The following is a 14,034-nucleotide window of genomic DNA, read 5'->3' as shown; positions in this document are numbered from 1 at the left end:
AAAATTATGGAGGGGCACACTATTATCACTTCACTCCACCCTGACGGTGAACCAAAGTCTCCGAAGGGTGTGAAGACGATAGTGGTCAATCAATGTGGATGTTATGTCAGGGACCACATTCCCATTAGCTTCAAGCTATGAAAGAAAAGTAAAGCCTCAGATATCGATGCTGACATCGTCCCCGAGACCGAGAAAGAAATGTTATGGACAGATATGAAACACCAATTCACATTTCCGGAGGACAAAGAACAACTGTTTAAGGTTGGGTCATGAAGAAGATGGCTATAGCTTTTCAGACGTTCAAGAAAAATTTGAACAAAGATTATGTTAAAAAGGGACTCACGCCGGACTTCGAGAAAACTTAAAGAATCAACGTCCTTATTGGGAGGCATTCGTGCAGTACAAGTCGTCCGAGGATAGCGAGAAGAAGACAGGCCAAGCCAAAGAGAATGCGAGCAAAAAGAAGCACGTCCATCATCTTGGGCAAGGAGGATATGCGTCGGTGATTCCAAAATGGCAGAAGATGGAAGATGATCTCGTTGCCAGAGAAATCGTACCGGCCACTTTAAACGCTCATGGAGGCTCATTGAATATGGAAGATAGGTTGTTCGTCACAAGCGATGCCATAAGGGAAGCGCCCGTCAGGCTCGATGTGGCACTAAAGGCTGCGTCCGAAGGCAGCTTCAAGTCAGACAGAGAGAAAGACGAGCTGACGTACGCTCTTGGCACATCTGAACACACAGGACATGTGCGAGTGTAAGGATCACCGGGGTGTCCGACCCTAGAGGGGGAGGGGGTGAATAGGGTCGCTAATCGCTTTTTAACCTAGGGCTCAATCTAATTGCATAAGATAAACCTAACACGTCCTACACATGCTAGTTATGACTAAGGTTTATCTATGTTACCCTCTACTTACCCCAAAAGACTTGCAACCTATAGCCAATCCTAATCAAACTAACTAGAAAAGCAAAGGTAAGCAAGAAAGAGTAAATGCGGAAACGTAATGTGGTAAGTAAAGCGGTAAGGGAGAGGATATGCAAACTCCCATGAAGACACCAAGACACACGATTTAACGTGGTTCGGTTAGGACACCAAAGTCCCTCCCTACGTCCACGGCCACTTGTCCAACACGAACAAGTGTGATGCCGAGTCTCTTCGCTTGATCACCGTCTTGCCACGCCTCCAAGGCTCCCGACAAGCAAAGGCTAAGTGATGCCAAGTCACAAAGACGAGGTCACCGCCACCGTCTATCTCGAAGCGTCACCACGGCACCGTCTTCACTATCTTGGAGCTTTAACACCAAGTAGGGGCCTCCTTCCCCGCACAAAGTGTCGTTGCCACTCCACACCAAGTCGGAGGGTCACACGACGAGTACACAAGGTGCTTGCCGCAGCAAGGCTTTCTCTCAAGGGAGCTCTCGCAAGAACTAATCCCTAATCAAGCACTAAGCACTCTAACAAGTGTGCTTAAGCCTATATGATGTACAATTAAGCTCTATGGTGGTTGGAGATGATCTTTAGCTCTTGTATACTTCCTTGAACTCTAGCTCTTACAAATGACCCGGCCTTGGGGGTATATATAGGCAGCACAAGCAAATATAGCCGTTGGAGAAAAGCTGCCAAAAATGTGCTTTACGCCGGTTAATCCGACGTACCCCAAAAGCCATCATCGGTTCAACCGGTGTATGTAAACTGCCACTTGAAAAACTAGCCGTTAGCAATCAACCGGTGTATCGCCGGTTTAACCGATGTAATCAACCGGTGTATGTAATATTAGCGTCGGTTTAACCGGTGAGTGTAACTTCTTCTCGTTCCTTCAAAAACCACCTCTCTGGACAACTGAACCGATGCAATTGACCGATGCATCGTCGTTTCAACCGGTGTATGTAATTTCCTCGGTCTTCATCTGCCAATGCACCGATGTATATAACTTCCGTAGCGTCGGTTCATCCGGTGTAAAACCCTAGCCCGCAGACCTTCTCTGTGATTGCACCGATGAGTTCATTTTGCGGAACCCCCGTAGGGGCGGCCCTTCGGGCCTAGCTATGCCTATCTTCTCTTTGTCATCACTTAAACCTAAAAGCCTGGGAATGTTTATCTTAATAATGATATTAGTCCAAGTGTTGTGTGTGTCATCAACCGCCAAAACATTATATTGAAATATGGCATGAGAGCCCATTTTCGCTACAGCGAGGCATGGATGTAGTTCCATGGAAGCATGGCTTCAGTGGCGACATAGAGACGTATCGAAGCCGACAGAGAAGAGGCTGAAGTAGCAGAGAAGATGCGTGTCCTAGAAGAATGGGTTGCTTCGATCGAAGGTGCACTTGCAACTAGCCAGCAGTGGCCACCAGAAGCCAGATCAACGGCTCAGTTGGAGACAAGCCTCGTCGGCTCGTAGCGTCATAGCAGCGTCGCTTCAATGGAACACCCAGCCACAGATCGAGAGGAAATGGTTGCGGAACATTACCCCGTGGACGACATCGCTGTCAAGACCCCCTGTGAGCTTCTATGTCCGCTAAGGAAAAAACTGAAAGTAGTCGCTCACGGGGTTGCTGAAGTCCCTATTCAAGGCGGGTCAATCCATGGCATGACGATTCCAGAAGGATATGCTAGAGTTATGGTTGACCGTGTCGAGAAAGGATTGGAAGACCTCGACCTCGAGATCCCTGGTGGCGATGGAGAAGAGGAACTAGGACAGGCCCCCCACACTTGGATCTGTTGGAAAAAATAGTACATAAGAATTGCAGGAAGGGATTCTAGCCCATCTCCAAGGTCGCCAGCTGCTCAAGGGTACCCCAGCGTGGATCCTGATGAGGACATCGCTGCATCGGATGCATACACGTTGAAGTCCGACTCGTTTTCAACTTGGACTTCGTTTCCTTTTCGGATTCCAGAAACAGTCTGCACCAAAAACGACGCCACGGCCATATACGGAGTCCGTTTGTTGAGATCTTTATATGGTTCGAAAGATAATTTCATAACCTTTCTAACGCCACCAGATTCAGGTCCATAGCTATTCGGAGTCGACGGGAATTCACGAAACAATTAAACATTCAGAATCTGGAAAGGTGCTATGCCACCTCTTTTGGGCCAATGGCCCGTGTATCGTGTCGGGCCTTTCAGCCCAAGTTGTGGGCGCCCCCTCCCTGGTCGCCCCAACCCTAGGACGCCTAGCTTTTATATAAACTCAGTAGCCGCCGCCGTTTAGACCCGGGTTTTGTTTAGTCTTGAGTTTTCCTTTGAGGAACAGACATTGCATCGTTGTATCTGTGGCGACAAGTCCTTATACATTGATCCAGGGCCCCCGTTCTTGATCTCCTCCACTGTGTCGATTAGTCCTTTGGAATCGAGTTCTTGAACCCCACTTTGGTTTTCGCTTCATTCACATCTGCAATTTCAGATTGCGTGTTTATCCTTTCTTGCTAGTGTTCTTCGATTCGCTTGCAGGAAAAGCCTTCTCGGCGAGGTCAATCAAGTTGTGCTTGGTTGATAACCAGCGGAGCGGTGGTGTAACGGTTGCAGGCTTCGAATTCGTGTCTGATTAGAAGTCGGATCGCCAACGTCACGTACTCCATCAATCGAATCTACCCTACCTCTCGGAAGATCGGGCCGCGTCTACATCAGATCCACCGTCACCGGCCGCTGCCCGGGACCCCATCGTTAGTCCATCGCCGTCACCGGCCGCTTCCCGGGACCCCAGTGTTAGTCCGCCTCCGCCATCTCCTCCCCCCGCAAAGAAGAAACAATCTGCTTGGGTGCCGCCACCGCCACCTCCAAGGCTGAAGAAGACCCAAGAACGAAAGAAGAAAGAGAAGCCCGCGCTAGAAAAGTCAGGTTACGAAATGACTGATGAGGAATTGACTGCTTGGGTGCAAGAAGACGTGCGCAAGCAGTTGAAGCCAAAGAAGCCTCCGCCAAAGGAACCAATGGATCCAGCAGTGAAGAAATTCTTTCTATCCATGATGTGCCAACCAAAGCCTCCACTGATGTCGGACTACGACCGCTCGATCACAAAGTCATGGGAGAAGAAGAGTAGCTGGCGAGAGAACTAGAGAGTTCCCCAGCTCGGAGAACAATCCAAAAAAATAGTACCCCCTCTAGTAGTGCTTTCAAAAGAGGATGAAGCTACTGCTGAGTTTGTCAAGGAAACAAACCTCACAAAGCTCAGCTCCAAGGTCATGAAAAAATCCCGATTCACAAAGGGGCAGGAAGAAAGCCATTTGTAATGGGGGAACCTCTTATGTGGCCAGAGTTGATTGACACCCTACTAACAAGAATGCGTGAGTTCCATAAATAGTACTTGAAAGCATGTGCAGAGGGGTATATAATGATAGCCACTCGAATTAAACATACCCATTTCTATCGGGGGATGGATGACATTTGGATCGATTTTGACCATTTTTGGTTTCTATTCCATCAAGACGCCCTAGACAAGACCCTCGTCAGTGTATGGTCTATGTAAGTGTTTCCTGTCAATTGTATACTCTAGCTCTATTCAGTCGTTTAGATTTCTCATTCCCTCCTTTTATTTGTAATCGTGCAGGATGAAAATGCAAGAATGCCGAAAGAGCGGGATTTACAACGTTGGCTTCATCGATCCGAATGTTATACATGAGGAGAGTGTACGCCAATATCCTAATTGAACCGAGAATAATATACTCATGTCCTTAGAATGGCAGCACGATCGCACATTCATTCTGTTTCCGTACAACTTCGAGTGAGTCCTTTGACTTTTTGAGTCACTTCAACTAGCTAATAAGTGTATATATCTAACATTTCTTGTATCCATATGTATGTATCAACAGTTTCCACTGGATCCTACTTGTGATCGAAATCGATCGGTCCCGAGTTACGGTGTGAGACTCCTTGAAGAAGCCACCAGAATTATATCAAAATCTAGTAGACATCATGCAAAGGACATGGTCTCGGTTCCTCAAAACACAATTAGGAGTCATGTCAACACCGACTAAACTTGAATTCAACCATAACAAGCTGGTACGAATATCGCACATCCACTTTCATTTATTCAAACATCATGAATATTTCATAACATGTATATATGTATATAGTGTTTGAGACAACCAAGGAACCAACCTCTGCGGATACTACGTATGTGAGCACATGCACTTTTTTTGCAGAGATAGCAAGAGGGTGACACAAGAAAACTTTGAAGTACGTATAACATTAGTAACAATTTCTTGTATCTAATTCCATGCAGGTACTAAATTAAAATATTGGTGTTTATTTGTTGTTGACAGATTTGGAACATGAAAGAGAACCTCATCGAATCGGAAAGAATCAGGGCAATTCAAGAAGCACTCTGTGGATTCCTGTTGGATGAGGTGATAAATCGAAAAGGTGAATTTCATTCCGATTCAAGGATAAGTGTGGCTCGAGCTGAACTCAAGAAACGCCGCAAGAAGGATGCCGGTGCCGATGACGATAAAGATGATTAGAATTATTGAAGAATTTGTCAGAAAAAACTTATGAGCATTCGTACTTGTAAATATTATTGTCTTTTATCCATGTATGTATATAATTTCTAACATTTCTTTTATCCATGTATGTATATAATTTCTTTTATTTTCTTTGCTCCATATACAAATACGAATTCTAGATACGAGTACGAGTATGAATACACAAACCGCTGCGAGTACGACTACTAATACTAATTAATTGAAATTGAAAGGAAAAGAGAACAAATATAAAGGATCAAAAAGAAAAAAAAACTTCTTTTAGTACCGGTTGGTATTACCAGCCGGTACTAAACCGCTCGGCCTAGCTGTTGGCCTGGACAGCAGTTTAGTACCGGCTGGTGTTACCAACCGGTACTAAATAGACTGTTTAGTACCGGGCGGTCTTACCGGTACTAAGTGCACGCGCACTTAGTACCGGAGGAGTGGTACCGGGCGGGAAATCGGTACTAATCGGGGGTTCCCGCCCGGTACTAATGAGAGTTTTTCTTGCAGTGTTAACCTTGATCCTTCAGTGAAAACACTGCTATTCAGGGCTAGCATCGATATCCACGATGCGGTGCGGTATATATGAGGACGCGATGAAGGAGTACGGTCTTGGTCCCAAATATAAAATCCACACCTTCGAGCGAGTTGAGAATGAAATTATCCAGACCAAGGCCGTACTCCTTCATCAGGTCCTGTTGTAGCGCACTGTGTCGTGGATGTAAATACTAGTCCCGAATGTCAGTGTTATCACTGCAGGGTCAAGGTTAACGACATAGACATGTTTCGAAACAAACATTTTTTCTTCTCGATGATTTTAGAGAAAGTGAGCCTAAAACAAAACCGCGAACATTGATTGCGCATCCCTTATGGCGTGGAACGACGTGTTCACGTTGAACTAAAGAGTGTCAAAAAAATTATGGTTTACAATTTATGTTTTTATTTTAATTCTAATAATTTGTTCAGGTTTTTACATCAATCTGATTAGTGTACTCAAATTAGTTTTGTTTCTTAGTGACACATATAATTGACATGTTATTAATATTACTTATTAGAAATGTCTTTGCAACATGATGCCTTTGAGCGTCGAGCTGTGGCTCGGGCGGCAGTACGCAATCAATTGGAGCACACCGGTCATTCACTTGAGTTCCACCCTGAAGAGCGTGTTGGTCTTGTTAGCGGTCGTATTCGTCGTTTGATTAAGAAAGCTTTTCATATATTCTCCCTTGGCAAAGAAAGCCGTAAATTTTATCGTGAATTTAATGTCGAGTTGCATGGTACTGATGATGATCGTGAGTTGATGGCTCGATATAATGCAAGACGTGAAGAGTCGGGGCTAGTGGAATATGACTGTTCCATGTCAAGACTTCGCGAGGCAGTTCACGAGGCATTGGTCCAAAGATATCATGATGAGTAGTTTGTATTAGGTAGCTAGCATGTAGTGTAATGTATATATTAGTTTAGACTTCTATTTATCAGGTTGTGTAATTTAAGCATGTAGTGTAATGTATCTATTAATTTGGACTTCTATTAATTTTGTATTTCAATGTTAAATTCACAGAAATGGCTTTTGTATTTCATTATGTTATGTGCCAAATTAAATGATATGAATACAAGTAAAATAATGTTGTTACTTAATACAAAATTGTAGATCAATGAACCGACAATGGATGTACGGCGATCGGTGCACCATGGCGTGGATTAATGGTCTAAAGTCTTTTCTCGATGTGGCGGAGGCCCACAAGTCATCGAAATGTTTCATGTGTTGTCCATGCCGCGTTTGCCAAAATAAAAAGGAATACTCTAAGAGAAGCACTCTACATGCCTATATTTATGAAAAGGGTTTCATGGATAACTATACTCTTTGGACCAAGCACGGTGAACCAGGAGTTGTGATGCAAGATGGTGAAGAAGATGATGATCATAATATTGCAGACTGGACTCACCTATATGAAGCGGGAGCCTTTGAGGATAAACCCATGGATGATGCTGAAGAAATGGACGAGGCTGGGGAAAATGCAGCAGAAGACCAACCACCTGATGAATTAGGTCAGGTTCTAGTGGATTCACAAAGAGATTGTGAAACTTGGAAGGAGTCAAAGAAGTTTGAGAAGATGTTGAAGGATCACAAAAAATTATTGTATCCAGATTGCAAGCAGGGGCTTAAAAAGTTGGGTACCACACTTGAAATGCTGCAGTGGAAGGCAGCTAATGGTGTCACCGATAAGGGATTTGAGGAGCTACTTGGAATCGTATAGAACATGCTTCCAGAGGGGAATGAACTGCCCTCTACAACATACAAAGCAAAGAAGGTTGTTTGCCCTCTTGGATTGGAGGTACAGAAAATTCATGCATGTTCTAACGATTGTGTTCTCTATCGAGATGAACAATATGAGAAACTCGATGCTTGTCCTGTCTGTGATGCAAAACGATACAAGATCAGGCAAAATGATCCTAGTGAGGTCGATGGGGAGTCCGTCAAGAAAAAAGTTCCCGCTAAGGTGATGTGGTATTTCCCAGTAATACCACGTTTGAAGCGCTTTTTTAGAAATAAATCCAATGCTAAATTGATGCGGTGGCACAAAGAAGGACGTAAGCAAGATTAGATGCTGAGACACCCTGCGTATGGGTCCCAGTGGAGAAATATGGATAGAGAATTCCCAGATTTTGATAATGATCCAAGGAACATAAGGTTCGGTTTAAGTACGGACGGAATGAATCCATTCGGTGAGTGGGGCAGCAGTCACATTACATGGCCTATGACCCTCTGTATGTTCAACCTTCCTTCTTGGCTATGCATGAAGCGGAAGTACATGATGATGCCGATGCTTATCCAAGGCCCAAAACAACCGGGCTATGATATTGACGTGTACCTAAGACTGTTGGTTGTTGAACTTTTGCTGCTGTGGAAGGAGGAAGGTGTACATGTTTGGGACGAGTACAAACAAGAGAATTTTGACCTGCGAGCATTGCTTTTCGTTACCATCAACGATTGGCTTGCACTTAGAAATCTATCCGGACAATCGAATAAGGGATACCAGGCATGCACTCATTGTCTAGAAGAAATCGACAGCTTGTATCTAAAAAATTGTAGGAAGATCGTGTACATGGGTCATCGTCGATTGCTTCCCCTCAACCACCCCTTGAGAAGAAAAGGAAAACATTTCAAAGGGGAAACAGAAACTCATGCTAAGCCTATGTTCCGAAACGGGAAGCGTGTTTTCTGGATGGTGAAGGATGTCCATGTCGTGTTTGGAAAGGGCCGTGGAAGCCAACAAGTTCCAAATGATGAAAACGGCCATGTCCCAATGTGAAAGAAGAAGTCTACTATGGGAGCTCCCATATTGGAAAGTCCTGGAGGTCCGCAACGCAATCGATGTGATGCACTTGACGAAGAATCTTTGCGTGAACCTGCTAGGATTCCTCGGTACGTATGGGCAGTCAAAAGATACACTGGAAGGAAGACGTGATTTGAAAGAAACAAAACAACGAGAAGACCTATGTCCTGTGAAGATAGAAAATGGACAGCACTACTTATGTCCTGGCTACACTCTCAGCAAAGAGGAGAAGGAAAGCATGTTTGATTGCTTGAACAGTATGAAGGTACCGTCCGGTTACTCCTCGAATATGCAGGGAAGAATTAATATAAAAGAGAAAAAGTTCATAAACTTAAAGTCTCATGATTGCCACGTTCTAATGACCCAATTGCTTCCAGTCATGCTGAGGGGTATTCTACCAGAAAATGTAAGATTAGAAGTGGTGAAGCTATGTGCCTTTCTTAATGAAATTTCGTAGAAGGCAATCGATCCAAATAAGCTCACAAGGCTACAGAATGATGTGGTCCAATGTCTTGTCAGTTTTGAGATGGTCTTTCCACCTTCATTCTTTCATATTATGACCCATCTCCTGGTTCATATTGTGAAAGAGATAAACATTTTAGGCCCTGTATTCCTACACAATATGTTCCCTTTCGAGAGATACATGGCAGTCTTAAAGAAGTACGTTCGGAATCATTCTCGGTCAGAAGGATGTATCGCCAAGGGCTATGGAACAGAGGAGGTTATTAAGTTTTGTGTTGATTTCATTGACGAACTTAGTCCGATTGGGGTCCCCATGTCACGCTATGATGGGCGACTGAAAGGAATGGGCACACTAATCCCTGAAAGTGAAATTCGCAAAGCAAATTTCACCGTTCTACAGAATTCATCTCTCATGGCCCCATATATGGATGAGCACATCAATATTGTCTGGTCTGAAAACATAGGGAAGTCTGAGGCCTGGATTACACGTCATCACATAGATAGCTTTGCGGTTTGGCTGAGAAGAAAACTCATAGGTGACAGCACGATTGATGTACAACTGCAATGGCTTGCTAGGGGACCATCGGCGACAATCATGCAATACCAAGAGTACGAGATCAATGGATATACGTTTTACACAAGAGCCCAAGATGAAAAGAGCATGAACTAAAATAGTGGTGTTCGTATTGATGCAATAGGCCATGATGGAAATAAGGACAGCTACTTTGGTGTCATAGAGGAAATATGGGAGCTTGACTATGGCCCCTTGAAGATTCCTTTGTTTCGATGCCAATAGGTGAACCGAGCAGGTGGCGGCGTAACGATCGACCGGTATGGGATGACAATAGTAGACTTCAAAAAGATTGGATATAAAGACGAACCATTCGTCCTCGCCAAGGATGTGACGCAGGTTTTCTATGTGAAGGACATTGCAAGCAAACCCACAAAGATGTAAAACACCCACAAAGATAATAGAAAATCTATTTAATTAAAATGTATGAAATAACTAATATTTAAGATTTTTATGCATTTATATAATAGTTTGCACAGAAAACACAATTGAAACAGATATAAAAAATTTTGGACTCAATATGATAAATTAAGTGCATACACATTAAATATATCTAACATAGTGACCTAAAATACAGAAATATAATTTTGCATGGTGAAAACAACATACATTTGTATTTATAATTAATTTATTATGAATAAACAACATGTAAAACACTCACAAAAAAACAAAAAAGCTATTTAATTAGTTGTTTAGTACCGGGCAGAATCTTAGTCCGGTACTAAACAACTACGTGAAAATTTTCCGCCAGATAGGGCAGGTTAGTACCGGGCGTAGCCCTTACCCGGTACTTGAAGCATCCCCACATAAGCAGAGACTAAATGTGATATAAATATCAATCCCAGGAGGCTGATAACACATTTATTCAACAGATGGTACAATCACCATACAAACCTCCGAGGAGGCGGACACTCGATACAAATGATAATAAGTAATAAAACAGCTACGGTGATACACCAAAGCACGACCCAGACTGTTTCCAGCTTAGGCTCATGGTAATGCGCTAGCAGAAGCATCTTGCAGGGGATCAATTCCACAAGCAAGGTTGGGCGCGGACGCAACCTCTACTCAACATCTTCAACCACGAAGTCCGGATCTTCTTCTGAAGAAAAACCACAAATATATATCGGGTGAGTACAAAAGTACTCAACAAGTCCAACCCCATCCACGGAAGGGGATAACACAGAAACGCACAGGATAGTTCAAGGAGGAGGCTGAGGTTCATTTGCAGTAAAGCTATATTTTACAAATGCAAGGGTTTATTTTTGAAAAGGGTTTTCTCAAAGCAATTATTTACTAACCGGATAATAAGTGGGGTTGATCCTACATAAGGATCCAAGTTTTAATGCTACCGGACTCCTCATCCACAGTAGCTCACGGCACAACTGCCGGACGCCTTCCCAAAACAACGCACACCATGAAAACATCCCTCCCAAAGTCTAGTTGTGTGACCAAACCGTAACCCGCTCAATATCGTGCGCTCGGCTACTCGAATAGGTTTTAACTCTGCAGAGGTGTGCAACTTTACCCACAAGTGGGGTACCATAGCACGATCACCTTAGTGTCGATGCAGCCCCCAACAGAGCCATTACCCACCTTAGCTAGACCTGACTAGCCAACACGAGCTCCATCAAGGGGCCATTGGCCTATTACTGAGGTTTAACCGGGGCATAAGTCACCACGACCTTATCCCTTCTTCTTGATCACCCGTTGCTCTCAGCTCTTTTGATTGCTATCAGACTAACTAGTGGAGTTTATGCTAAGCCGTTGCCACACACAACGGTCGAGTGGTTTGCACGATAATTGAGTTAGGCAAGATGACACATCAACTCGGTCCTTAGTTGTGACAGGATGGATATCTCCCAACCTTCTTGCTCTACCACAACGGTACGAGCCTCCAACGTATGACAATCCACCTAGGGAATGCCATTCATCCATCCCATCTTAACATTTTATTCTTCTATAACCCAACTTCCCTTGTCTCAACACTCACGCATTTTACCTTTTATAAAGCAAGTGGTAACCATTTTTGAGTGTAATAAAACGAGTATCGGGTCCTAAGCGGCGCTCTAGCAGCGATTAACATCCAAATAGAATAAATCATATTTAGACATTAATCTTGGTGGTCAAGGAATGGTTATAACAAATCAAGGGGTGGCTATCCAACCATGTTTTCAGCAATCAAAATATATGCAAGTTTGTAAAACTGCCGATAAGTTGTGTTTATAAAACTTGGTTAAAACATGCAATCAAAGGATGAGATTGAACTTGCCGTCTTCGAATCCTTCCGGGAGTTCCTGCTCGTGGTATGGTTCTTCAGGCTTTAGCTCGCGGTACTACTCGGTGAACTCCTCGACAGGTTCTCCCTCGTTCACACCGGTGTCTACGGTGCATACAAACAAACACACAATAAATAAAAAGAAATAAATGTTTTATCGTTGAGCTCGAATCAGAGAAAATTAAAATATGGAGATAGGAATAATATTTTTGGGTGATTTCCTAATGGCCTGGCCGAAACTATTTTAGAAATGATGTGGTAAAGTTTCAGAGTGATTGGAGGATTTTTGGTGCATGAAATGATGGACTAACGAGGTGATTAGGGTCTGAATAAGGATCCAGGGACTTGTTTGTAATTAGTGAAAGGACTTGATTATAATATTTGGAAATATCAGGGTTACTCTCAGAAAGGGTAAAGATCTATTCATAATTATTTCTATATGGCAGAGGGACTAGTTCTTAATTATGGAGAACATGGGGGGTTCATTTGGAAAAAAATAACATAAAGGGGAAGGGCTCTTTAAAGAATAGAAAGGAGGTTAGGGTTTTTGGGCAAATGTGCCCTCCTTCTTCTACCTCACGACACAGAAACAGGGGAGGGGGAACAGGGGCACCGGCGGCGGCCGGGGTGTGGGGGGAAAACGGAGAGGGGGATGAGGGGGTTCGATCCCCCTACCTATCTCGGGCTGGGATGAAGCGAGGTGGCCTAGCCACGAAGGCCGGCAGCGGCGGGCGGAGGTGGCCCTGGCGGCGGCGCTGCAAGGCGAGGGGAGGGGCTAGCGTCGGCGGTTGGGGTTTGCGGTGGTGGGGAGCGCGATGGGGAGGCCTATTTATAGGCGGGGTAAGGCGATGGGGAGGGCGGGGCGCGTCGGGCGTCCGGCGGGGTAGCTCGCGGCCATTAATGAGGCGCACAGAGGTGAGCAGTGGCGCGTAGTGCAAGTGGGAGAGGTGGCCAGTGGCGGACTGACGTACTCAGCAAGTCCAACCACACCCACAGAGGGGGTATAAACAGAATATAATGCACAGGGTAAATCAAGGATAAGGCTAGGGTTTGTTTTGCGCAAAGCATTATTTTATGCAGGGGTTCATTTGAAAGAAAGCATTTTCCAAAACCAGTTTTCTTGTACCAAGTAACACGAGGGGTTGATCCACACAGGATCCAAGTTTTAAACTGCTACCGGACTCCTCATCCGCCGTAGCACACGGCACAACTGCCGGACACATTTCCAAAACAACTCACGCCAACCCATCCCATAGTAAACACTAGTTATGTGACCACACCGTAACTCGCCCAGTACCGTGGGCACGGCTATTCGAATAGATTCTTAACTCTGCAGAGGTGTGCAACTTTACCCACAAGTGGGGTACCGTAACTCGATCACCTTAGTGTCGGTGCAGATCCCAACAAAGCCATTACCCACCTTAGCTAGACCTGACTAGCCATCACGGGATGCACCAAGGGGTCATCGATCTTTCACCTAGGTTTAACCGGGGCATAAATCACACAGAGCTTATCCCTTCTCCTTAGCCACCCGTTGCTCTCAGCTCTCCTAATGGCTATCATACTAACTAGTGGGATTTATGCTAAGCCGTTGCCAATACAACGGTCGAGTGGTTTGCACGATAGTGGAGTTAGGTGAGATGACACATCAACTCGGTCCTTAATTGTGACAAGATGGATGTCTCCCTTCCTTGCTATGCCACACAGGCACGAGCACACCAATCGGCAAATCACACAGAAATGCCATCCATCCCGTCTAAACTCATCTTTCGAAAATTCCATTTTTATCCCTTCCCACACACACACACATTTTCTTTATAAAAACAAGTTGTATTGTGTATAAGATCCTAAGCGTTCTAGCAGCGATTAACGTCCAAACAAAACACATTCAGACATTAATCTAGGTGGTCAAGGAATGATCATA

Source organism: Panicum virgatum, chromosome 8K (genome assembly GCF_016808335.1).
Source record: "Panicum virgatum strain AP13 chromosome 8K, P.virgatum_v5, whole genome shotgun sequence".
In the NCBI taxonomy this organism is placed as follows: Eukaryota; Viridiplantae; Streptophyta; class Magnoliopsida; order Poales; family Poaceae; genus Panicum; species Panicum virgatum.
The sequence above is the reverse complement of the archived record's forward strand: the minus strand, read 5'-3'. Positions refer to the sequence as shown.